We start from the raw sequence: 26,965 nt of genomic DNA, 5'->3' as shown, positions 1-26,965 counted from the left end.
GAGCTTACTTTTGCAATGAAGAATCGATGCATCTGATTCTACATTTCATTTACAATGTAGATGTAAACCTTTGTGTTCTAACGGCTGATATTTATGTTCGAAATTGATTTTAGTGTTGCAAATTTGATTGTACTGTACAATACAGTCAGCCGTTTCAACGTCTGCTTGGAAACTACGTTCAGCGTGATCCAGGAACAACGATGTGGATGTAATAGATTTCTGTTCTCACCTGGATGCTTGATATCGGTGAATCTCCTTGCCTCTCGCCATTGGGATGATTGGTTCGGTCGGTTTCTTTGCCTCTCATCAATTGGGCTGCTTGATTCCGGTGAGTATCCATTAACAGGATCGCCTGTCACTATCACTGCATGGACATTCTACCTTATTACAGTGGCTGTGAATTTTATTTCTCGAGTAACCGCATAGCGACCAGCACGAGACTTATGGCGGTTGGATGGAAACATCCCGGCCACCGAAATCAATCATGTCAATGGTTTTAGGACTCATCACAATCAACCCCATGGGGGACGGAAAGCTACGTTACCACTGAAGTAGCTTATTTGCAAAAAATATAAGTGCCTAGCCATATAATTTGTACGGTAAAATCACATTTGCTACACTCAAGTAACGTTTTCATACCAAAATAAACCGTTAGAAGACAAAGTTTTACATTTACATCGTTAATGACACGTAGAATCAAATATGTCGTTTTTTAAATGGAAAAACAGGCAAAATTGATATTTGTCGATTACAGCGCCATCTACCACGAATGGGAAACAATGGTTTCGGTAAACCGTACGTAGGTTTTGGGCGCAGAATCCGAATATGGAAAGGGGGGGGGGGGCTGACCCTTCCCACGCAGAAGAGGTAGTTAGGTGGCTATTTGTAGCACAGATAAAAATCATAGAACATATTTTTTCGTAGGGTGCATCTTTCTCGAGATATTTAGTACATCCAAGTTAACACAAACCCCTATGTTTTGCGCTACTGTTTGGTGGTTGCAGTCAGCTACAGGAAGAAAGAAGGAAGGAAGATTGGGTTTAACGTCTCGTCGATATCGAGGTCGTTAGAGACGGAGCAGTGCCCTTTGAAAGGAACTAGCCCGGCATTTGTCTGGGGCGATTCAGGGAAATCACGGAAAACCTAAATCTAGACGGCCGAACGCGAATTTGAGCTGTCATCTTGGCGATTCGTTCAAATGGTTCAAATGGCTCTGAGCACTATGCGACTTAACTTCTGAGGTCATCAGTCGCCCAGAACTTAGAACAAATTAAACCTAACTAACCTAAGGACATCACACACATCCATGCCCGAGGTAGGATTCGAACCTGCGACCGTAGCGGTCGCTCGGTTCCAGACTGTAGCGCCTAGAACCGCATGGCCACACAGGTCGGCCGGCGATTCGTGTCCCGTATGCTAACCACTACGCTACCTCGCTCGGTGAGGGTATACAGTCCTTGTTAACACATACTGATGAAACGAATATCATACTATACTAATAGAAAATAAGTTAACCACACCCAAACCACGAAAAGATCAATGCCGTAACATCTCCTCGTCCATAGTTCACTATAGGCACCACACATGAAACAGTTAATAAAATGTTCCGGGCTGTTGCTGTGTGGTCGAATGGATTTCACCTTAGAACCCAACGTTTCTTCCCCATCTGGGGAGGACATTTTCAATGGGCATCGTAGCTCCTTTGAATGTCTGATCCACACCGTGGCTCGCCACTGACTGCAGCAAAATTCCGATTCCGAGAGTTTCCGCGCAGTGAGGCGACGTCACTTTTTGGACACCTGAGCGCAGTCGGCAGTTGTTGATTGCCATCGTCCGCTGTTTCTATCACCCATGGTGGAAGACTGGTACACATCTTTTTCAACACCGGAATCCAGATATTCAACAGCACGCCCTCTTCCTTCCTATATAATTCCTGCGGTGTCTTAGGATCTCTATAGCCTTTCTGAATAGCCTTTCACGGTATACGCTTGTGGCTGTCAGTACTTGAGTCCCGTCAAAATGAATGTGGTGGTCTCCTGGTTGCAAAGCATGTTCCGCAACAGCTGATCTGTCAGTCTCCCCTCTTCTGCAATTGCTTTTGTGCTCTTCCAGTCGATTTTTGACCGTTCTCATTGTAGTACCAACGTTGATCTCCCGACACCTACACATCCCTCGGTCATGGATGTGTGTGTTCGTCCTTAGGATAATTTAGGTTAAGTAGTGTGTAAGCTTAGGTACTGATGACCTTAGCAGTTAAGTCCCACAAGATTTCACACACATTTGAACTGTAATGTTGTCAAGAACTTGGCAGTCGAACAGGTGGGTGAACCAATAGCACTCATTATAGGCCTTAGAGGAACATGTTCTTTGTGCACCTTCGGCAATCGAAAACGTCTTAGCTGTAGCGCACCTGAACTGAACAGACTTTTCTGAACGCTCTTTATCAACCGCATAACAGTTCCAAGAACTTTTTCAGTAGCATCCTTACTCAGTTTCCCGAATGTTGCGGATAAAACCGGTCTTAGGACTGAAGACCACAGCAATAACTGATCATTTGCTGATTCTGCCTGTGTGTAGGCTTCAGCTGTTGAACTGTGTCTCAAATGTTTTATATTCTAGTCTTTGATCACAATATCAATTCTTCTGACGATGACCGATTGCAGTCAGTAATGACCATCCTCACATCTTTTCTACACCATGTCTTAAAGTGATAAGGCCGTAATAACATCGTCAAAACATATACTCAGCACAGCATAGTCACATAGATCTAAAATAAGGTGTAGGCCACATCGGAGTGGACAATGTGGCCTATTCCACACCTTATTTTAGATCTATATGACAATGCTGTGCTGAGTATATTTATATGTTTTGACGATGCCATTACAGCCTTATCACTTTAAGACATGGTGTAGAAAAGATGTGAGGATGGTCATTACTGACTGCAATCGGTCATCGTCAGAAGAATTGATATTGGTATCAAAGACTTGAATAAAAACCATTTGACAGTTTTCGATCACTGTTCATACACGAGACTATGTCGCAGCTGGTGGAGCTGTATCTCCCCTACGACGCGGTGATCGTTCACCCTACCATTGTCTCTTCCGCTATAGCGCCGTCTGCTCAGCTGCACACCGTGTTATACCGTGCACGCTGTAGATTAGTCCAAAACTGTAAGTAGGGCAGCGGAGCACACTATCCTCCCATTATCGGATCGCTTTCACTTGTAAGCTGCGTGTCGATTAATCCGCGACCGGATCGAGCACAGCTGGCAGAGGGGAGAGCAGGCAAGTGAACAGGCGGTGAACCTGTGTGGAGGAGGGCCCGCACCAGCCTTTGGGCCCTGGTCGCTCTTTGTCGGCGGCGCCGTCGTCGCAATCAGAAGGCGGCGCTCATTTGCGATGCAGATGAGCCGCCCGGACCTTATCTGACGTCACAGCGGCACTAAACTAGCGCGCCGAATAATTTGCGGCGGACAGCGAGGCCGCTCTGCGCGTTCCGCGACTTCCCTCCTTCCCTCCCTCCCGCTCCCCCCCCCCCCCCCCCTTCGCCTATCCTTCCCGACGCCGCTCCGCACAGCTCTCAGTTTCCATTACGCCGCAGCAAGCCGCCTCTCTTTGTACTTTCACACGTCGCCCGCGGAAGTATACATATATCATCGTGGCCGAGCCGATGGATTGTAAGGCGTACCCAGGAGCATATATAGACTCAGATCACAATACAGTAGTGATGAAGAGTAGGCTGAAGTTGAAGATATTAGTCAGGAAGAATCAACACGCAAAGAAGTGGGATACGGAAGTACTAAGGAATGACGAGATACGTTTGAAGTTCTCTAACGCTATAAATACAGCAATAAGGAATAGCGCAGTAGGCAGTACAGTTGAAGAGGAATGGACATCTCTAAAAAGGGCCATCACAGAAGTTGGGAAGGAAAACATAGGTACAAAGAAGGTAGCTGCGAAGAAACCATGGGTAACAGAAGAAATACTTCAGTTGATTGATGAAAGGAGGAAGTACAAACATGTTCCGGGAAAATCATGAATACAGAAATATAAGTCGCTGAGGAATGAAATAAATAGGAAGTGCAGGGAAGCTAAGACGAAATGACTGCAGGAAAAATGTGAAGACATCGAAATTGATATGATTGTCGGAAGGACAGACTCAGCATACAGGAAAGTCAAAACAACCTTTGGTGATATTAAAAGCAACGGTGGTAACATTAAGAGTGCAACGGGAATTCCATTGTTAAATGCAGAGGAGAGAGCAGATAGGTGGAAAGAATACATTGAAAGCCTCTATGAGAGTGAAGATTTGTCTGATGTGATAGAAGAAGAAACAGGAGTCGATTTAGAAGAGATAGGGGATCCAGTATTAGAATCGGAATCTAAAAGAAATTTGGAGGACTTACGGTCAAATAAGACAGGAGGGATAGATAATATTCCATCAGAATTTCTAAAATCATTGGGGGAAGTGGCAACAAAACAACTATTCACGTTGGTGTTTAGAATATATGAGTCTGGCGACATACCATCTGACTTTCGGAAAAGCATCATCCACAAAATTCCGAAGACGGCAAGAGCTGACAAGTGCGAGAATTATCGCACAGTCAGCTTAACAGCTCATGCATCGAAGCTGCTTACAAGAATAATATACAGAAGAATGGAAAAGAAAATTGAGAATGCTCTAGGTGACGAGCAGTTTGGCTTTAGGAAAAGTAAAGGGTCGAGAGAGGCAATTCTGACGTTACGGCTAATAATGGAAGCAAGGCTAAAGAAAAATGAGGACACTTTCATAGGATCTGTCGACCTGGAAAAAGCATTGGACAATATAAAATGGTGCAAGCTGTTCGAGATTCTGAAAAAAGTAGGGGTAAGCTATAGGGAGAGACGGGTCATATACAATATGTACAACAACCAAGAGGGAATAATAAGAGTGGACGATCAAGAACGAAGTGCTCGTATTAAGAAGGGTGTAAGACAAGGCTGTAGCCTTTCGCCCCTACTCTTCAATCTGTACATCGAGGAAGCAATGGTGGAAATAAAAGAAAGGTTCAGGAGTGCAATTAAAATACAAGGTGAAAGGATATCAATGATACGATTCGCTGATGACATTGCTATCCTGAGTGAAAGTGAAGAAGAATTAAATGATCTGCTGAACGGAATGAACAGTCTAATGGGTACACAGTATGGTTTGAGAGTAAATCGGAGAAAGACTAAGGTAATGAGAAGTAGTAGAAATGAGAACAGCGAGAAACTTAACATAAGGATTGATGGTCACGAAGTCAATGAAATTAAGGAATTCTGCTACCTAGGCAGTAAAATAACCAATGACGGACGGAGCAAGGAGGACATCAAAAGCAGACTCGCTATGGCAAAAAAGGCATTTCTGGCCAAGAGAAGTCTACTAATATCAAACACCGGCCTTAATTTGAGGAAGAAATTTCTGAGGATGTACGTCTGGAGTACAGCATTGTATGGTAGTGAAACATGGACTGTGGGAAAACCGGAACAGAAGAGAATCGAAGCATTTGAGATGTGGTGCTATAGACGAATGTTGAAAATTAGGTGGACTGATAAGGTAAGGAATGAGGAGGTTCTACGCAGAATCGGAGAGGAAAGGAATATGTGGAAAACACTGATAAGGAGAAGGGACAGGATGACAGGACATCTGCTGAGACATGAGGGAATGACTTCCATCGTACTAGAGGGTGCTGTAGAGGGCAAAAACTGTAGAGGAAGACAGAGTTAAGAAAGTTTCTTTCTCAAGTGAGATTCGTACGAAGGAGTGTCCCTGTGGTAAACCCGTCTTCGAGCGACACTCGTGATGCTCGAAATATTCGTGTTTCTGCGATCTGTGTCATCCAAAGGATTCCACCAAATCTTCCTGAAGAATAAACGTATTGTCACAAAAGAACCTGAATAGCACCGTGGTGAAGTGGTTATGATACTAAACTATTGCGTGGAGGGTCATGAAATCAAAACTCACCTGCGCTGTACAATTTTAATTTCTATATTCAGTTGGAGTACATTCTAGAAGTATCCACAAATGTCAAGAATCATTGTACTGGAATGTTCTGTAGCCGTATATACACTGTACTTGTTCTGGCCGGAGGCAGTTCGCTCCGCGCTCTTGTATGTGCAAGTGCTGAATAAACCTTCGTTAGTGTTCGTCATTCATCTCATTACACCTTCTTCTATGTGACAATATGAATAAAATATGAGAATTACTGTAAGAATTGATATGATAATGGAATATTAGAACAGGAGAATTTAAAAACGTTGAACCTCTCAACATACCATACATACACATATAGTATATAATAAATAAATAACACTTATTACGAAAACCTGTTGTAATTTTACACTCAGTATAAAGCCCTTGTATCTTCTACTTTAATAAGATACGATCGTGTAGTAGCTTTCTATAGGCGTGGGGAGATAAATGAAAACAATAATAGAAAATAAATAAAAACAATAATCGGAATTCGAACGAGAGGCGAAAAATTAATTGGCCGCGACGCTAACAACTGTGCCACCATTTCGTCTGAAATAATCAGGCGGTAAGGAGCACATAAAATACATTGCTGACCATCCAAAATGTTACACCAAGAAGGACCGGAGGTATCACAACGAAACTGATTTGAGAGATAACACGTTGTACAAAGATCACATGATTGAAAATACAGCTCGGGGCGAAGTGAGAAAGATGATGGAATCAGTATTGAGTGTTGCCGCCCCTGCTGACTACAATCGCTGCTACGCGCCTCGGCATTTGAAAGAGGCTCTGGATGTGTTGTTAGGGGCGTAGCAGTCCATGCTGCTTCAACAAATGTGTGTGTAAATTCGTAAGGGACCAAACTGCTAAGGTCATCCGTCCCTAGACTTACGCACTAAAACTAACTAATGCTAAGAACAACACACACACATCCATGCCCGAGGGAGGACTGGAACTTCCGGCGGGAGAGGCCGCGCAGTCCGTGACATGGCGCCTCAAACCACGCAGCCACTCAGCGCGGCTGCTGCTTCCACATATCTGGTGTAGAAGCAGGTGATGTATCCCAGGTCAGTCGCTCCGCATCCATCGACGTTTTCTGTAGGCGAGAGATCGGGAGAACAGGGAGACCAAGGCAGCAAGGAAATCTGATTGGCAACGAAGAAGTGTTGGCCACTGCGTGTCAATGTGTGGTCGCGTATTACCCTATTGCAACGTGGCCGTCGGCAAGCTCCCGACTTGTGGAAGGACAACAGGCTCCAACGCTTCAGAGACGTAACGAGTATTAAGAGGGGGGGGGGGGGGATTCGGGAGTGGAATTCCATACCACCCCAAACCATAATACCGCGTGCAGGACCAGAATCGCGACGTATAAGGCAACAGTTCAACAGTCTCTCACCATTATGTCTCCAAACTCTAACCCGACCATTGTGGTGGTGCTGGCAGAATCGAGATTCGTCGGTAAAAACATTGTCGTTGCATTCGGTTATCTGTCGTTCATCGTACCATTGCTGGCGCAAACGCCTGTGGCATTGACTCAGTGGTAAACGCAGCAACAGATGCCTTGCGGACAATCCACTCTGCTGCGAACGTCGTCGAATGGCACACGCGAATGTTGCTTGTTGCGTAACAGACCGAATTTGTTGTGATATGGTTCGTGATTTGACGGAGCACTCCATCACGGCATGCGAAAAAAAGGGCTGTCATCTCATGTAGTGGCGCAACGAGTTGGGTGCAGTCGGTTCGTACGCAGCTCGTGGCCGTGCGGTAGCGTTCTCGCTTCCCGCGCCCGGGTTCGATTCCCGGCGGGGTTAGGGATTTTCTCTGCCTCGTGATGACTGGGTGTTGTATGATGTCCTTAGGTTAGTTAGGTTTAAGTAGTTCTAAGTTCTAGGGGACTGATGACCATAGATATTAAGTCCCATAGTGCTCAGAGCCATTTGAACCATTTTTTGCAGTCGGTCCCGTCGGTCCGTCGTTCCCTCCTGCATGCAGCGATGACAGATCCGCATCAGAGTTCTTGGTCCCGTCCGACACAATCATATATTTCTCTGAAGGATAATCCGCAGTCTTGAAGGATAATCAGCAATCCCTAGCGGCAACTGTTCATCCTCTGTCGAGCTCTGAAACGTGTTCGAAAGACGCTCGCTGTCTTCTACGAGGCATACTGAAGCTGCTTAGCAAAACAACCGCACGAAAGAACAATTCCAGCACGTACACACGGCTTCAGAATGGGTTCAGTCAGGCAGTTTAGCCAATATGGAAATGTTTCGGAGTTTTTGGCAAAATTTAATTTCAACTTGGTTTACTGTTGACTCTTTCAAGTACACACGCAGTATAACGCTACCTTTGCCTACGTGCCAAAACAGTCCGTCCCTCAGGATAGGCCGGCCGGTGTGGCCGAGCGGTTCTAGGCGCTTCAGTCTGGAACCGCGCGACCGCTACGGTCGCAGGTTCGAATCCTGCCTCTGGCATGGATGTGGTAGCTGTCCTTAGGTTAGTTAGGTTTAAGTAGTTCTAAGATCTAGGGGACTGATGACCTCAGATGTTAAGTCCCATAGTGCTCAGAGCCATTTTGAACCCTCAGGACAGAAGTAGTTCATTCCAGAAAAAGCTACTGACAAAGAGGCTGAAGAGGTTCAGCCCTCTGCTGAATAAAAAGGCACACTAGGCCGTGGTGATAGCCAAGATCCTCCAGCGGCCACACACGTGGGAGTGTGCAGTTATGCCGCTCTTTCGGTTTCCAGCTTTGAGACAGAGCAGGCGCTCTGGTGGTCTAACCTTCACCCAGAGTGGCAGAATCTCGCCGTCTGCTTCTGGCCCTGCTCACCAGGACCGATCACCAGTCACACGACCGTGAACCGCCACCTCCCCTGTTCCTAGTTCCTTTATTGTTCTGACCAAATTCCTAGGCTACCTGTCAATGTTTACCTCCACCCGCAGGGATATCGCAAATTCAATGAATTTGACACTTATTTCACCACGTCCCTTTCGAGGCTCATCAATCCTACATCGCACCTTGTGCACATTACTCTCCGGTTTTTGTGAGTCTTGCGTCGTAATTGGTATGCCATGGTCGGCAGGCAGATCTTGGAGATATTAGCAGGCTGGAGATGGTTCTTGAGAAACGTGGTCTTGGGGAGGATTAACTGAAGCCAATAAACTACGTTCGTTTCAATGGATACCTGAAGTCTTACGTTCTTAAGTGACTTCTGATCTTCTGATGTTTTTCTTTTCCTCACGGCGCATTGTTCGGGATTTAATTACGAACACAGCTGAGACTTGAAGTCTGACTACTGGGGATTGACTGTCCGTGGAGGAGGAGTTTTTGATCCCTGCCTGAGCTTGTTGGGCGTGAAGAGCCGCCCGCCTCTTTTGGATGGCGGATGTTTACTTCGATGAGTATGTCAACGCATACTGGAGAGTCACCTCTGTGCTGGCAGCTGCCTGAGTTGCTGGAAGTTGCGACATAGATCGTCCATAATTCTCCTCCCCGCGACGCAGGAACTACGGTGTGCTCCATTTATTATTAAGTGCCTGGACGGTAAAGTGTTCGTTGGTGTTCCTCAAAATCCCTGTGGTTTTGCTACTGACTTTCGCTTGGTATTCTTGCCGTAGCGTGTCCCGGTTCACATTCTTGACTGTTATTTGGCCGACGACCTTTACGTGGATTTGCATCCCCGTGATAAGAACGTGTCCGAGTTAAACATTCACGGTATGTGCGTGACTGGTGAGCATCTTAAAAATACTTTCATTGTCAATTAACTTTGGGTGGTAAAGATTTGCCTTATGTGCACTATTTCTGCAGGTATTTTCCACTTTTTGGTATCTTCAATCTTTCTTGTGGAGAAAATACACGGTTGTTTGCTTTGGGTTCTGATGTCAGCGTTTAAGAGCCCATGAGCGTCTTGCAACTTTTGTCAAGTAAATTTTATCCTGTTAATGATTGGAGGTACGTGGCTATTTGCTAATTATGTGTTGTGTAAATTTAAAATCTATTTTCTTCAGTTCCAGAATCTGTGCTACATCGAGCTACCGGTCGGGGTCTGGGCCGGACCCGAGCTCATTTCCGGGACTTGGTTGCCGCATCCTTTTCCGCCACTTACTTTGCGTTCGATTTGTTTTTGATATCGTTGTGAATAATGCTCTTTCTTGAGGATTTGAAAACACTGTATAGGAGTAGCTGTTCCCTTCCAAATTCGCTATCTTGGAAGTTTGTCTTAAATGTTTGAAGGATTATGCATATTACAGTCATTGTAACAGAGATTTCCAAGTACGCAAAATAATTATTAAATGCAGTGAGTGCCACCGTTGGAGATTAAGTTCGAAGATTTTGCTTTGTTGAAAGGTGAAGAAAAAAATTCTCTGAAATATTTAATGTTGATATTAAATTTGGCGTCTGAGGTAAATATAAATTTGTTTGCGCTGATCACCTTACCACCCCCAGGTCTATGATCATTTAACTAGCCCTGTTCGGTACCGTAGTCCCCTTGGTCGGTACCCGGCTATAAGGGGAATCAGGTTTTCTTTCCAGTCTGAAGCTGATGGGCTGGCCTTCCCCAGTCCTCCTAAATGGGTTGTAGTCGGAGCATACATGGCTGGCTTACAGGGAGAGCAGTTTCTCCATGGCGGGCGCTGTTTCCTTCGTTGCAGAAAAGTTTCTTAACGTCCTGCCAGGAGGTAGCACCCGACAGAGGTCCTGTAAGGCTGTATAGCCTAAATGTTACGCACGACGCTTGGATAAAACGTAGTGGCAGCACTTCCGTAACATGAAGGATTTGTTTGAAATGGCACACGCATTGGCTGTAGCTCATAGCATGTCAGCTGAAGTAATACAGAGAGCGCTGACGGCTGTGTTGGCGTCAGATGGAGTGTGTAATGTCAAAGTGCGGGAGGTCATTTCAGGCGCCCTAACAATCTGTTTGTCATGACAAAACTCTACCATCTGGTGAGCAAGATGTATGAGACAGGCGAAATACCCTCAGACTTCAAGAAGAATATAGTAATTCCAATCCCAAAGAATGCTGGTGTTGACAGATGTGAAAATTACCGAACTAGCACTTTAATAAGTCACAGCTGCAAAATACTAACGCGAATTCTTTACAGACGAATGGAAAAATTGGTAGAATCCGACCTCGGGGAAGATCAGTTTGGATTCCGTAGAAATGTTGGAACACGTGAGGCAATACTGACCCTACGACTTATCTTAGAAGAAAGATTAAGAAAAGGCAAACCTACGTTTCTAGCATTTGTAGACTTAGAGAAAGCTTTTGACAATGTTAACTGCAATACTCTCTTTCAAATTCTGAAGGTGGCAGGGGTAAAGTACAGGGGGCGAAAGGCTATTTACAATTTGTACAGAAACCAGATGGCAGTTATAAGAGTCGAGGGGCATGAAAGGGAAGCAGTGGTTGGGAAAGGAGTGAGACAGGGTTGTAGCCTATCCCCGATGTTATTCAATCTGTATACTGAGCAAGCAGTAAAGGAAACAAAAGAAAAATTCGGAGTAGGTATTAAAATTCATGGAGAAGAAGTAAAAACTTTGAGGTTTGCCGATGACATTGTAATTCTGTCAGAGACAGCAAAGGACTTGGAAGAGCAGTTGAACGGAATGGACAGTGTCTTGAAAGAAGGATATAAGATGAACATCAACAAAAGCAAAACGAAGATAATGGAATGTAGTCAAATTAAATCGGGTGATGCTGAGGGAATTAGATTAGGAAATGAGACACTTAAAGTAGTAAAGGAGTTTTGCTATTTAGGGAGTAAAATAACTGATGATGGTCGAAGTAGAGAGGATATAAAATGTAGACTGGCAATGGCAAGGAAATCGTTTCTGAAGAAGAGAAATTTGTTAACATCGGGTATAGATTTAAGTGTCAGGAAGTCGTATCTGAAAGTATTTGTATGGAGTGTAGCCATGTATGGAAGTGAAACATGGACGATAACTAGTTTGGACAAGCAGAGAATAGAAGCTTTCGAAATGTGGTGCTACAGAAGAATGCTGAAGATAAGGTGGGTAGATCACGTAACTAATGAGGAGGTATTGAATAGGATTGGGGAGAAGAGAAGTTTGTGGCACAACTTGACTAGAAGAAGGGATCGGTTGGTAGGACATGTTTTGAGGCATCAAGGGATCACAAATTTAGCATTGGAGGGCAGTGTGGAGGGTAAAAATCGTAGAGGTAGACCAAGAGATGAATACACTAAGCAGATTCAGAAGGATGTAGGCTGCAGTAGGTACTGGGAGATGAAGAAGATTGCACAGGATAGAGTAGCATGGAGAGCTGCATCAAACCAGTCTCAGGACTGAAGACCACAACAACTACAACAATCTGTTTAAGAAACGCGAATAACGTGGATTCATCAAGATTGAAGGTGCACATGGTCGGAGAACACATGAGTGTTGTCAGGGACTGGGTGAGGCGTGTGGTGATACAGCATTGCCGTATCGTACGCTGGCGACTGCTATGCGGGAGATCCTCTGTAGATGAGTGTGAGAGATACTGGAACACGCGCCGTATTCACACGATGTGAGTCTGTGAAATTGTGACTTGGTCATCAAAACGAAGGCACCTCTTCGCGGCACGTGCTACAACACAAGAGAAGACATCATCCGGCCATTGGGGGTTCTTTGCGGAACATCGGCAGAGATGAACGCACTGACGATGTACCGGCGCCATCCATCTGGGTGGGGGAAGTTGGTCGGGATGAGGGGCCATTATACTGAGGGCATGTAATGCGCTGAACGTCTGTCAATAAAATAATGTTTTGATGCTCTTCACGGCTCTGCAGTCGGATTTTATCGTCCTGACGACACGATATTTCGACGGTCCAACTGGCCGCCCTCTTAAGGTGAGACTGCAAGTAAACAATCACGGCATGATTGTGCACCTGCAGTCTCATCTGAAGATGGTACGAAATATAACACTGCAGCCACTACCTTTCATCCAACACATATAATTTCGGGAAGTTGTTTGGTGCTCGAAAAATCGAGGAGTCGACTTTCAACGTTCGTGGACTGGAGAGACAATGTGCTTGTTTGGGGGAGAGGTGATGTTTTCGTTGTTTGCATATCAGAGGCCGGGTGTAGGTGATCCTTCGCGATCAACAATGTTACCTAATGCAGTGCAGAAGACTGAGAGAGTCAGAAGTGCGTCCCCGAGAGTGGCTCAGAAATTCTAGTCAGTACCTCCCTGTTTTCCTCGGGTCGGGTGTTGCGGGTTAGTGAGCGAGGGGTGGTTCGGTAAAGAAAGAGAGAACTCAGAGCAGGGCGCACACTGTTCCAAATTGGTGAGCAGCACTGTCCTCATTTTCCGCTTGACCGACATCAGGTAACCCAGTATATAGGGTGACCATAAGTAAAGTTAAACTTTCAAAACGCTGTAGAAATAACACCACTGGTCAGAATGACGTCAAATTGCAAAGGAATTACATCGGAGAAGGGGGAAAACGTATGGCAGAAGAAAAAAAGATAGTGTGAAAATTGATCAATAGATGGCACGGTATGTGTCAGAATACGTAAATGAAAACACCTGTCATGCGCACGACCCATTGAAATTGGTATAAGCAATCCGGGTACACGGCTTTTCCTCCTTTCGAGTCTGCGACGTTCGCCATGACTGTCTCATTGCAGTATCGCGCTCTGCTTGTAAAGCTGTATAACAAGAATGATGACTGTGCACACGTCGCTCTGCAGAAGTTTCGGACACTGAAGGGTTTGAAAAAAGGCGTTGGTCCGATGTCTGCCGTGGGTCTGGAGAAAATGATTCCGACAGTGGAAGCAATGGCCACAGCGACGCAGGAGGAGACCCGTGGTGGTGTGCGGACGTGTAGTGCACGGAGAATTGCCCGGACATTGGACATACCCGTGAGCACGGTGCGTAAAATACTACGGAACATCCTTCTCTGCTATTCATTCAAAATTACCCATGTGCACGAGGTGCTTGCTGTTGACCTGCCAGCAAGAGAGACCTTTGCTTTAGAATTTCTTGCTCGCTTGGAAGTGGACAATGATTGACCTTGGAAGATTTTGTGGACAGACGAAGCCCACTTCCATCTGACAGATATCTCTCAGAATTGTCGAATATGGCAACGGGGAATCCACACGCAAACCAACCACTACCAATTCATCCTCAATAGGTCACTGTGTGGTGCGGCTTTGCGCCACTATTTATCATAAGGCCATATTTTTTTTTGAAGGTTAGAGTGCTTCCCGTCTTGTACCGTCACTAGTAAATGTCATGAGTGTCGTTTGCGCAACCAACAGCGTGAATGTGTGGATGGGATCATTTTTTTTTTTTTTTTTTTTTTTTTTTTTTGCAAGATGTCGCTCCTCCGCACATTACAAATCCAGTTAAGCTGCTGCTGAAGCGCCATTTCGGAAATACTGGAATTATCAGCCGCTATTTCTCTATGGCCTGATCACCTGATCTCAATCCATATAACTTCTGGCTAGGGGCTATCTGAAAGATGCTGTGTTCAGTGTTCCGATTGCAAACTTAGCTGCATTGAAGGCACGTATTGCGCAACACATTCTGAACGTGACCCAGGAAACACTTCGAATAGTTGTGGAATATGCTGTTCCTCGATTTCAACTTGTTGCAGAAAACTGTGGACAGCTTATTGAACATGTTTTGCGCCAGTCACACGCAAATTAATAATCCCATTTGATTTTGGTTGATGCTTTTTATGCGATTTTTGGCATCAGGACAATTATAAACCGATGTGATTGATGCTTTTTATGTGGTTTTTGGCCTCAGGACAATTAAAAACCGATTTTTTCCATCCCATGTGACATGAACTCGCTGCGGTGGATGGGCTTACGTAACTATCAGTATCGCACCTGTACACCCATGCGCACTGAGTAGTAACTTGTTTAACGTCAAACGTACACCTTAGGTATTGTCGTATGGTTATTTTGTAGTCTACCACTATTAAATTATGACGCTTACAGTGACATCTATTGCTACATTTTCTATTTATTTTTCTTCTGCCATACGTTTTCCCCCTTCTCAGATAATATTCCGTTGCAATTTGACGTAATTCTGACGAGTGGTGCTATTTCTACAGCGGTTTGAAAGTTTAACTTTAATTGTAATCACCCTGTAGTATATGCTTTAAAAATGTAAATTTGTTTTTGTGATTTGCGCACTGAATTGTTAGTGTTTTCTGTTTGCCTCACGTTGCACGGAGGAGATCCTTACGAGTGGTTCTTCGTTGTTCCGCCGACGCAGGGGGTCGTCTGTGCCGGTCACTGTAGTGTGACGAGGGCGGCGACCGGCCGCGGCGCCGTGAACACAGGACCACTATTGTCAGCGCCATCTCTGCACTTGACTGAAAATTGATGGTTGAAATGGATATATGAAAAAGTGTCAGTCCTACGTAAGGAATGAGACTTGTATGATCACTGTTTGTTATCAATATTTGTAAAATAAAAACCGAATGCTAACTAAATGTGCGTCAACTATGTCTACTGATCAACTTAGTAATAATAACGTAAAAGCCTACTGAAGTTACTGGACTTTTCGTTTCGTACAAGTAAATTCTAAAATGCATCTGACTGTTTTTTACTGGAGGTATAGCTGGTGACTGATGAAACCAGTTCTGAAGTTACTGATGGAGAAGCTAGTTTTAGTAAATGTGAAAAGTGCTTAAATTAGTTTTAGGAAGTGTTACATCACTGAAAAACATTAACTTTTTCTAAAGTAACGAACTTTGAACAATGAGGGAAATAGTTTGGTTTGATCTTGATAGTCATTTACGTAACCAATATCGCTACGTGCCCTTGAATTAAAATCTGTGTGACTTACTGATCAACAATGAAGGTTAAAGAAGTGTCTGACGGACAAGTGAACATAGGAACCTGAACGAATAATAATTATTACAGTTTCTTATCAGATAGTGATCAGTATTTAACAAGAAAGTAATCGGAATTGATATATGTTGACACTACGCAGCATAACTGTTGAATAATGTCTGTGGTAAAGTGAATTTTATCAAATATAGTATGTTACTGTTTTAGCACAGTGGAAAGCTATTCTTACACGACGAATACAATTAATTAAAACCTGAAAGTTAGTCCTTCCCCAGCAAGATAGATAAAACTAATCTGCCATGCATATATTTAACACAAAGTGGAATGTATTTACGGCAAAGAAAATTATTTACCAAGGCATTTTCATATGATGTATAGTCCCGACGTTTGTATTGTCTGAAAGAGTCTTTCAGACATTTTAATTAATGATCGGCACCTTTGAAGGAAGATTGAAACGTTTACCGAATCCGGAATATACCGATATGTTTCAGTGAGTAACTAAAGACAGAGAGGCTGTCAATTATTAAGACTGTAATTGTGAAGAAATTAAGTAACCAGTGGAAGATGGTATCAAAACTATACCAGGACGGCCCATATCAAGCGCTGAGGATTTAGCTAGACGGAGGTGGTGCTGGATAAAACTGACGAAACTGGGTCAATTGGTACCAAATAAATTTCGTTTGTTTCCGTGAATACTTGAGAGTGATGTTTTTGTGTGACTCATTTCATACTGACTCTGTAACGTACTGCTTATTTGTTGTGTGGAAATTATCGACGGCAGTTGTTAATGACCAGTTGGAGGCGATGTTTGAGCAGTTAGCGGTAAGATTATTCCAGTGGTAGCATCTCGCAATCTTTCCTGATAGCTAAAGCGCTTTTAATTATTGGCTTTTGAGATGTGAACATACACTATGTGTTCAAAAGCATACGGAAACCTGGCTGAAATTGACTTAAAAGTTCGTGGCGCCCTCCATCGGTAATGTTGTACTTCAATATGGTGTTGGCCCACCCTTAGCCTTGATAACAGCTTCCACTCTCGTAGGCATATGTTCAATCAGGTACTGTAAGGATTCTTAGGGAATCGCAGCCCATTCTTCACGGAGTGCTGCACTCAGGAGAGGCATCGACGTCGGTCGGTGAGGCCTGGCACGAGTCGGCGTTCCAAAACATCCCAAAGGTGTTCTATAGGATTCAGGTCAGGACTCTGTGCAGGCCAGTCCATTACAGGGATGTTACTGTCGTGTAACCACTCCGCCACAGGCTGTGCAGTATAAAGAGGTGCTCTATCGTGTTGAAAGATGCAGTCGCCTTTCCCGAATTGCTCTTCAACAGTGGGAAGCTATAAGGTGCTTAAAACATCAATGAAGGCTTGTGCTGCGGTACTGCCACGCAAAACAACAAGGGGTGCAAGCCCCCTCAATGAAAAACATGACCACACCATAACACCACCGCCTCCGAATATTACTGTTGGCACTGCACACGCTGGCAGATGTCGTTCACTCGGGATTCGCCATATCCACACCCTGCCATTGGATCGCCACACTGTGTACCGTGAATCGTCACTCCACACAATGTTTTTCCACTGTTCAATCGTCCAATGTTTACGCTGCTTACACCGAGCGATTCATCATTTGGCGTTTACCGGCGCGATGTGTGGCTCATGAGTAGCCGCTCGACCATGAAATCCAAGTTTTCTCACCTCCCGCCTAACTGTCATAGTACTTGCAGTGGACCCTGATGCAGTTTAAAATTCCTGTATGATGGTCTGGATAGATGTCTGTCTATTACACATTACGACCCTCTTCAACCATCGGCGATCTCTGATAGTCAACAGACGAGGTCTGTCTGTACACTTTTGTGCTGTGCGTGTCCCTTCGCGTTTCCACTTCAATATCACATCAGAAACAGTGGACCTCGGGATATTCATGAGTGTAGAAATCCCGCGTACAGACGTATGACACAGGTGACATCCAATCACCTGACCACGTTCGAAGTCCGTGAGTTCCGCAGAGCGCCCCATTCTGTTCTCTCACGATATCTAATGACTACTGAGGTCGCTGATATGGAGCACCTGGCAGTAGGTGGCAGCAAAATGTAGCTAATATGAAAATAGTATGTTTTTGGGGGTGTCCGGACGCTTTTGATCACAAAAGTGTAAATCATGTCTTACGGGTCAAAGCGAGGCATGTGAGGCATGCGACTGACATGAGGCCTGGAGGACGAATTCGGGACCGCAAATACACAGTCCCGATTAAGTCCGCGGAGCAGATGATCGCCTAATTCGTACTGCACACCGTAAATCACCAAGAGTGATAGGATTCTGGCCGCATCCATGAGCGTGGCTTGCTGGAAAGGCGCGGAAGTTCCTGGGTGAGACGAAGGAACGTTCCACCATCTGTCTGGTCTTGAACAGCCTGCAACATAGCATTTGTAGCACTGCTAGTAACTTCATTCCCGTCTTCCCTATAGTCAACGTTTCGCACTGACTCAGAGCTATGCTTCCAACATATCTATCCCTTAATAACTCTTTTTTTTCGTGTATGTTTCCCTATTACAGAGATGGTACAGGCCTTGGGCGAGCCCTGTTACTGCCTATTTCTTGTGTACCCCTTCTTTGTCTGTTGTATTTTCGAGACAGACAATTTCCTCCAACTCTTCATGAGTAGTATGTCCAAGCTTTAATCTAGCTGTTTAGCATGTCCGCCTGCTGTACACGTCACTGCCCTAGTTTTCCTACTGTTTTTAAGCATATTGTAACCGTTACCTAGTTGGTAACAGGAACATTAATCCGTAAAGCCATGTAAGTTCCAGTGTCGGACTGATTCACATTTGTAATCAGCAAGCTCATTTATTTTATTATTCTTTCACTTCGAATTCAAAAAGTTTCTTACAATTTTTCATCCTAGAAACGCTTTAGCGAAAAGAGGAGTAATTTGTTGAACGACATGGAACCCCAAAATCCTTTTGAATCTTCCCATTCTTACTTTCTCACCTTGAATAGTAAGGAGCGATGTGTAATAACTACTTGAGTGAAGGTGAACTTCTTAGATAAGATCGCTTGTAAACAACCTTTAATGTCGATTACAGTTTACGGTAAGCATGGTTACCATCTTCAGATCTCGATAAAAGGTTGTTGTACAGCTGGTACATGGAACATGTAATAACCTTTTCTCGAGATCTGAAGATGGTAGCCACGCTTAATGAAGAAAGATTGTCGCCATAACCCCAAACCTGTTTTTCACCTCCAATGAGCTGAATGGTAATGACGTGTAACTACATGGGAAATAGGTTGTTAGAGATCATATCTGAGTCATTTTCGCTACAACAGAAAAAGTTACGTAGTTATTTTTGTTAGTGAACTGCATTCGACACGTTTTACAAAAATGTACTTCAGTACAGCCGGAGGTTACGGATCATTCCTGACATTTTCAGCGTGAGACATCGAGTAAATATGTAGAAGTTCGCGAGATGAGGCCGTTTGTATATACTGGAAAGACCGATGACCTTTGTACTGGATTAGATTGTAAAAGGCACTATCTCGCTAATACGACGTTTTATTAAAATTGATTAGCGGTTTAGGCGTTTAAGACATCAACATATCTATAAATTTAGCAGCATCACTTGGCTCGAAGTCAGTACATGTACGGCACTGGACTGACAACGCGCTTACGTGCAATTGCTAAACTTTTAAATATGATGATGCCTGAATAGCCGAAACCGCTAACCAAATTTAAAATAATATCGCGTTACCAAGACACTGGTTTGTATTATCTAGTATTTAGAGGTAATATTAAAAAGCGATCTGAAACCAGGCGTTTAAAAAGCCTGTAATCGAAGAAGATTGAATGACATTTCTGCTTCTTCCATTGTGTATCTCGCATAGAGATCATGAGAATAAGAGGGACTGGGACACATTCATTCACATATAATAGCATTATTTTTACCTCGCTCTGTACCCAAATACAACAGAAGAGAAAACAGCTAATAATGGTAGGGTGTACCATCCGCCATACATCATACAAAGTGACTGTCGGACGTAAAAAGGAAAATGGCAAATGGAGGAGAAAGCAACGAGCAAATAGTCTTGATAAACAAATGTCTGGAAGCGAATGGTTTCCGCAGTACGATGTAGAAACAAGTGCAGAAAGCCAACGTTACAATACTCTTAATGTCTAGGACTTAGTTTCGAAATACCGCAAGTGAAGCGCAAATTACGAAACATTAAAGTGCTCTCGGTTGATTTTATCATTATTCTGCATACCTAAGCACTGGTAAACAGCGTCTCGATAACTGTATCGACCGTGACTGACTAATTCTATTCCCTCACAGGTCCACCTACTTAAACTGCTGTGTTGTTCTGTGTGGCAATATTTAAAAACTTTCGTGTACTTCAGCCGTGTTGATACTGCCAATTGACTCTGGCAAGAGGCTGTGGATGGTTGACAGTGTATTCGGAACACGGCTGAGACTTTTGAGCGTGTACGTGCATCGATGTGGAGCCGTGCTAAAGCAGGCCTTCAGGTGAACGGCAGCCACTTGGAACACACGTAATATGTTTGTCCCCAAGTGAACATATGCAATTTGGAACGTCGGAGACTCAGTAACAAGATGTTCACTTACTCAGTCGTAATACGTCGTATTGGGGAACCCATTGGTTTCCAGACCTTTGTTTAGTAGGATTATTTGCTTTTTACAAAATTCGCTCCCGTAGACTGTATGGCCTGCAGCGTTTTCTTGTCTTGTTTAATCGAATTTTTATGTTTCTTTCAAACTGCAACATCTTCCAAGGTTTTCACGTTAGTTAAAGCCATATAAGCATGGACTTTTCCGACTGTACTTCTAACTAAAAAGCGATTCTGGTAGCTGCAGTCCAAAGGTTTTGTTAATCATGCCTTTTGCGTTCTTGTGGAGATATTTCTATGGCAACTTTCATCCCCTGACGAATACTTCTTTATACCTAACCGAGAAGCGAAATACCAATGTTCGTAAATTTATCTTAAAAATTTTTTTTAAGTACCGAAATATTTTCTTAAAAATTTTCATCGCCTACGGCGGTCCCTTACGGGTTGAATTTCCGGAAACACGTTTTTTTATTTTTTTTTATTTCTGACCGAGAAGTCTAATACTAATTGTCACACACAGAACCTTAAAAATCCTTTAGTAGTTCTTTAAAATTACTTATTTAAAAAAACTGTCACCCACTTCTTTACCCCCTTAGTGGTTGAATTTACAAAAATGGTGAAACACATATTTCTTTATTTCTGACTGAGAAACTAAATATCAATTTTCGTAGGTCTAGCTTCAAAACTGCCTTAATAGCGACATTTAAGAAAGAACCCCTCTTCCCCTATTTCACATCATTAGGCTTGGAATTTCGAAAAATACCTTCTTAAACGACACCTTCAGTATAAAATGCACATCTTCTCCACATTTCAAGTTTCTGTCCTTAGCGACTTGAGCTGGGCGGTGATGAGTCAGTCAGTCAGTCAGTCGGTCAGTCGGTCGGTCGGTCAGTTTGCACATTGTCTTTCATATGTAGAGATGTCTAAAGATCGAGCTGAATTATTACTGAATACAGCGTCCCCATTATCAATTTTTTATGCGCAGATTTATATCGTGCACTGAAACACTATTATTCACAGTATAGAAAGATCAAAAACTGTTTTTCCAACGAGATACGTCGTAATCTTAATTTAGTATGTTGGCTGTCCTATCCAATTAGTGTATCGCACTGCTCTTGTATTTGCAGCCACAGATGCGTTAACGGACGGCGATTTCTGGGGTAATTAGTTTGATTAGACAGCGATCCCCTCGGGAGGAATTACATCATCCGCAGAGCATGTCCTCAGGAGTAGGTGGGGAGCGGGGTGGGAGCGGATGGAAATGGCTGTCGTAGTAGATTGCCGCACTGCCTCGTCAAACGGAGGTTCCTAGCATGTGTAACGAGGATACCGAGGTGAAGAAAACCGTCGAGCGGACGCAAGCATTGTTCTTACTTTAGCGATTGCGTAGCGTACTTTGTATTCCATACCAATCAATCACAAATCCATTATTTCAAAATAAAAACAGTTTTGGTTGCGAAATTATTTAATGTCAATAAAATTATTCTGAAATTATTCGAAACTGGTTATTGTAGCACCCTGCCACAACGGAGTCGAAGAATTTTTACATATCTGTCACTTGAACGGGGCCGTATTTAAGGAACACCTCATTTATTAGTTTATTATAAAAATTTCAAGTAGTTTAATTGGCATTCTTTGCTACAGATGGCATGCGTCTGGTAGAATTATGTTAAAGGGTCCATACTATATAGATTTATGCTAACTCTATGAGACAAAACATGTTTATTTTATTAATTAAACTAAATGGTTTCTTTTGTTAAGAATCACAACTCACTTATAATAAACACGAATGTTTTCACGATGTCTTTTTGTTTTGTTTTGTTTTTTACTGACATTGCAGATTTTCTTCCATTTATTCTCTTTTGTCTTTTCCTATAAAATACGTCTTTACTATTAATTTCACTATAATCATGTTTAGGATCGTGTTACCGCTCACTTTGTGAATTATGCTCGCTATAATCAATGCTTCACCTACTTCAGCAGAAGTGAAACCTTCAACTTCTGAGTACTCTATTTCAGCATCGGAATTCGTATTGGATGCCTCACGAAGTTTGTCAGTTGTGACGTTTTTAAGAGACCAGAACAGGAAAAAACGTCTTTTGCACTTTATAAACCACTTGCACACAAAACCAGGTGCAAGACAGTAGCTACATTAGTGAAAGAAGGAAAACTAAGCAGGAGAAATTTTACTTACACGATCAGACTCGCGGTGTATTGTGTACGTCAAACGTGACACATTGAATTTTAAGCTTCTCACAGACGCACTATAGGTGTTCCACAATGGGCTCAATCCACAAGAAGCAATAATTAAGGAAGAGCTTATTGCCGAGGCCCAATAAAGGATCTAAACTCGCAAAAAATAAACTTAATTTCTGTTTGGTGTAGTTTATGCGCCAGCATGCTGGGGGATTAACAGAAAACACCACTCCTCGTCTTACAAGGACTATAATCAACAGAACCGAAGAACGAAAATGGAGCAACAGTTATCACGATTTTTAAATGATTTTCTTTTCTCATTCTATTTTTTACTTTTAGTTTTTGTGCCACCCGTTATAGGGGTAGTGCGGGTGGAGCTGACTGTTGTGGATCTCTGGATTCATATTACCTGGATCGTATGAACGATGCTGTGCAACTGGCTCGTATGCAAGGTGCAGATTATGCAGTTAAATCTTTATCACGTCATCTCAGAGTAGCTCCTGCACCCTACCGCCTCAATTATTTGTGTATATATTTCAATCTCTGCCTTCCTCTTTAGTTTGTAGCCTCACTGTGGAGGTTAATCCCAAGTGCCTTAAAACATGTCCTATCATGCGGTCCCTTCTTCGTGTCAGTGTCCTCCACATATTACTTTCTTCGTCGTTTCTGAGGAGAGACTCCCCATTGCTTAACTTCATCAGTCCACCCAATTTTCAACATTTGTAAGTAGGCTATTTAGGTTTTTATGTTGGTAACGCCACGTAGTGCTCTGTATGAAAATCACTGTGCTGTGCGCAGTCTGTGGCTGGTTTGCATTGTTGGAATACTTGCTATTGTAGTGTTGGGCAGTTGGCTGGTAACAGCGCGTAGCGTTGCGCAGTTGGAGGTGAGCCGCCAGGAGTGGTGGATGTGGGGAGAGAGAGATGGCAAAGTTTTGAGAGCGGACGATCCGTCAGAAAAAGGAAATTTGTAAGACTGGATGTCATGAACTGATACATATAATGACTTTTGAACACTATTAAGGTAAATACAATGTTGTTCTACATCAAAATCTTTCATTTGCTAACTATGCCCATCAGTAGTTAGTGCCTTCAGTAGTTAGAATCTTTTATTTAGCTGGCAGTATTGGCGTTCGCTGTATTGCAGCAGTTTGATTAACGAAGATTTTTGTGAGGTAAGTGATTCATGAAAGTTATAAGTTATTGTTAGGGCCATTCCTTTGTAGGGATTACTGAAAGTGAGATTGCGTTGCGCTGAAAATATTGTGTGTCAGTTAAGTGTTGATCAGAATAAGTAAAGAGAGAAATGTCTGAGTACGTTCAGTTTTGCTCAGAGGTTTACCAGCACAGTCATTTGTAAATTGTTTCTAAGGGGATGTTTCAGATTCTTGTGCAGCATGACATCTCATCCTCTTCGATTCTCTACTTTTCCGGTTTTCTTACAGTCCGTGATCCACTACCATACAATGCTGTACTACAAACTTACATTCTCTGAATTTTTTCCCCAAATTAAGTCCTTTGCTTGATACCAATAGACTTCTTTTGGTCACGAACGCCCTCTTCACCTGTAGTAATCTCCTTTTTACGCCCTCCTTGTTTCGTCCGTCATGGGCTATGTAGCTTCCATGGTAGCAGAATTACTTAACTTAGTCTGCTATCTGATCACCAATTGTGGTGCTAAATTTCTCACTACTCTCGTTTCTTTACTTCTGTTTCCAAGGTCTACTTTCAATGCATATTCTGTAGGCTGTTCATTCCATGCAAGAGATCTTGTAATTCTTCTTCACCTTGACTGAGGATGGTAATGTCATCATTGATGTCAATTAGTCCTGAATTTTAATCCCACTCTGGTACCTTTTCTTAATTTCCGTCATTGCTTCTTCGATGTATAGAATTACCAGTAGGAGCGAAAGACTGAATCCCTCTGTTACTCATTCTTGCTCTTCACTCTCAGTGTTCCATCTTAGTTTTTTACATATTGTACATGTGCTGGCGTGAGCAGTCTCCAGCATACGTGTCGGCAAAGATGTAGCAATAATATCGATAGTAGGTGTAGGAGAGAGGCCAAAGACAGACTCGCAAGTAACATACCGCCAACGCCCTCTCGCCCGCAAGTATTTAGATCGCCGCCGCGACCCGGAGGGCTGAGTCTCAGTCAGACAGTCTCAGCCTCGGTCTCTCAGTCTGTCATCAGCTCAGTCACTACTCTGGTTGGCATCTGTCAGTTCACATCACCGGCTACGAGATAGTGTAGCGAACGGAGTAGTGTTTATAGAGGGCCGTACACTTCACCATCAGTGGGGGTAACGTGGACGATTATTTGAAGAACATCTACCATAATACGTGGTCTCTCGTAAGCAGCTTCCTTTTTAAGTAAATAAGAAACCCTGTTAATACATGTGTGTGGTTGTGTTGTAGAAAGAGGATACCGACCACCAAACAACATCCTCTTCCTTCATCCCTGTGGTACAGGACTCAACAGTATAGTATTCGTCTTTTCCTTCAGCATACTTCTACTTTTCTCACAATATCGAACACCTTGCGCCACTTGACATTGTCGAACACTTTTCCCAGATCTATAAATCCTATAAATGTTACTGAATTTTTATTCATCTCTTGCTTTCGTTATCATGCGCAATGTCACGACTGCCTCTCTGGTGTCTCTACCTGTCAAAAAGCTAAACCAGTCGTCGTCTAACAGCTCCCTAACTTTCTTTCCCTTTCTTCTGTATATTCTTCTTGTCGATCTATGTCGGTTTTATTTGCTGGGACAACATTATCACAGTCAGTCATATGAGTGCCTTAATTATGAGTGTGTAACTGCTTGTAGAGAACATCAAGGTCTCTTCATTATTCGAAAGTTAGTGAAAAGTGTTCCAGTTTACCCTTGCAAAAGCAGAACTTCTATGAAAGCATTCAGGGAGTTAATGGTTTCGTGTATTAATATTGATTGTAATGGTAATGACAAGGAAATAGACATTACTAGGCACAGCGAACAAAACATTAGTCAACTCAAGGAAACATAGCGCTGATCTCTAGTAACAGCCCCTCAGATCTTGATAATGGGCTCAGTTCGAAGAGGAAGAGACTCTAGGCGTTTTTCCAGATATGCCACGTCCACTTGAAGCTAGTCACTGATAATTACATCCCGTAAATCTAACACATTGCCGCGATGTAGACACTACTACGTTTTATCCACTAGTCCAAATAGTCCCAGTTATTTCAATTTTGCTATGGCGTTTACGATCCGGTGATTTAGCGAGCCAGGTGCGTCAAGGGACCCATATACGAGCGATTAATCGAAGGGATCCATCGAATGGAGCAATCGGTCGCTTCGTAGACTGCACATATGTGGGAAAATCGCAGCGATCGGTCGCTGACGCAAGTCGCATGAAAATCCCACGCAATGAATCGCATGCGCTTCGTGCACACAGTATGGCTGCCTGGCTGGTTAACAGCGGTGTGCGGCACTGTGGCTGCCATTTGTTTATTTATTGAGCGTGGTTGTGCAGTTTTGTTTCGTTTGGAATTAATAGTTATCCAGGGACCACGAACTACTCTGAGAAGTGATATGGAGGCCGGAGTTGCCATTTACATCAAGCAGTAATGCAAAATACGAGCCCCTATTTTGCAGTGATTAACATTTTGAAGCTTGTGCTGTGGCAGTAGAATTTATGGGACTTCGCTCTAATAGCCATGACACAATGGGCTCCCTCTTATGATCTAGAGTTATTTATGTAATACATATGTTGTTGTTGTTGTTGTTGTTGTTGTGGTCTTCAGTCCACAGACTGGTTTAATGCAGCTCTCCATGCTACTCTATCCTGTGCTAGCTTCTTCATCTCACAGTACCTACTGCAATCCACATCCTTCTGAATCTGCTTAGTCTATTCATCTCTTGGTCTCCCTCTACGATTTTTACCCTCAACGCTGCCCTCCAATGCTAAATTTGTGATCCCCTGATGCCTCAGAACATTTCCTACCAACCGGTCCCTTCTTCATGTCAAGTTGTGCCACAAACTCTTCTTCTCCCCAATTCTATTCAATACCTCCTGATTAGTTATGTGATCTACCCATCTAATCTTCAGCATTCTTCTGTAGCACCACATTTCGAAAGCTTCTATTCTTTTCTTGTCCAGACTACTTATCGTCCATGTTTCACTTCCATAGATGACTACACTCCATACAAACACTTTCAGAAACGACTTCCTGAGACTTAAATCTATACTCGATGTCAACAAATTTCTCTTCTTCAGAAACGCTTTCCTTGCCATTGTCAGTCTACATTTTATATCCTCTCTACTTCGGCCATCATCAGTTATTTTGCTCCCCAAATAGCAAAA

This window comes from Schistocerca nitens, chromosome 1 (genome assembly GCF_023898315.1).
Source record: "Schistocerca nitens isolate TAMUIC-IGC-003100 chromosome 1, iqSchNite1.1, whole genome shotgun sequence".
Classification (NCBI taxonomy): domain Eukaryota; kingdom Metazoa; phylum Arthropoda; class Insecta; order Orthoptera; family Acrididae; genus Schistocerca; species Schistocerca nitens.
The sequence above is the reverse complement of the archived record's forward strand: the minus strand, read 5'-3'. Positions refer to the sequence as shown.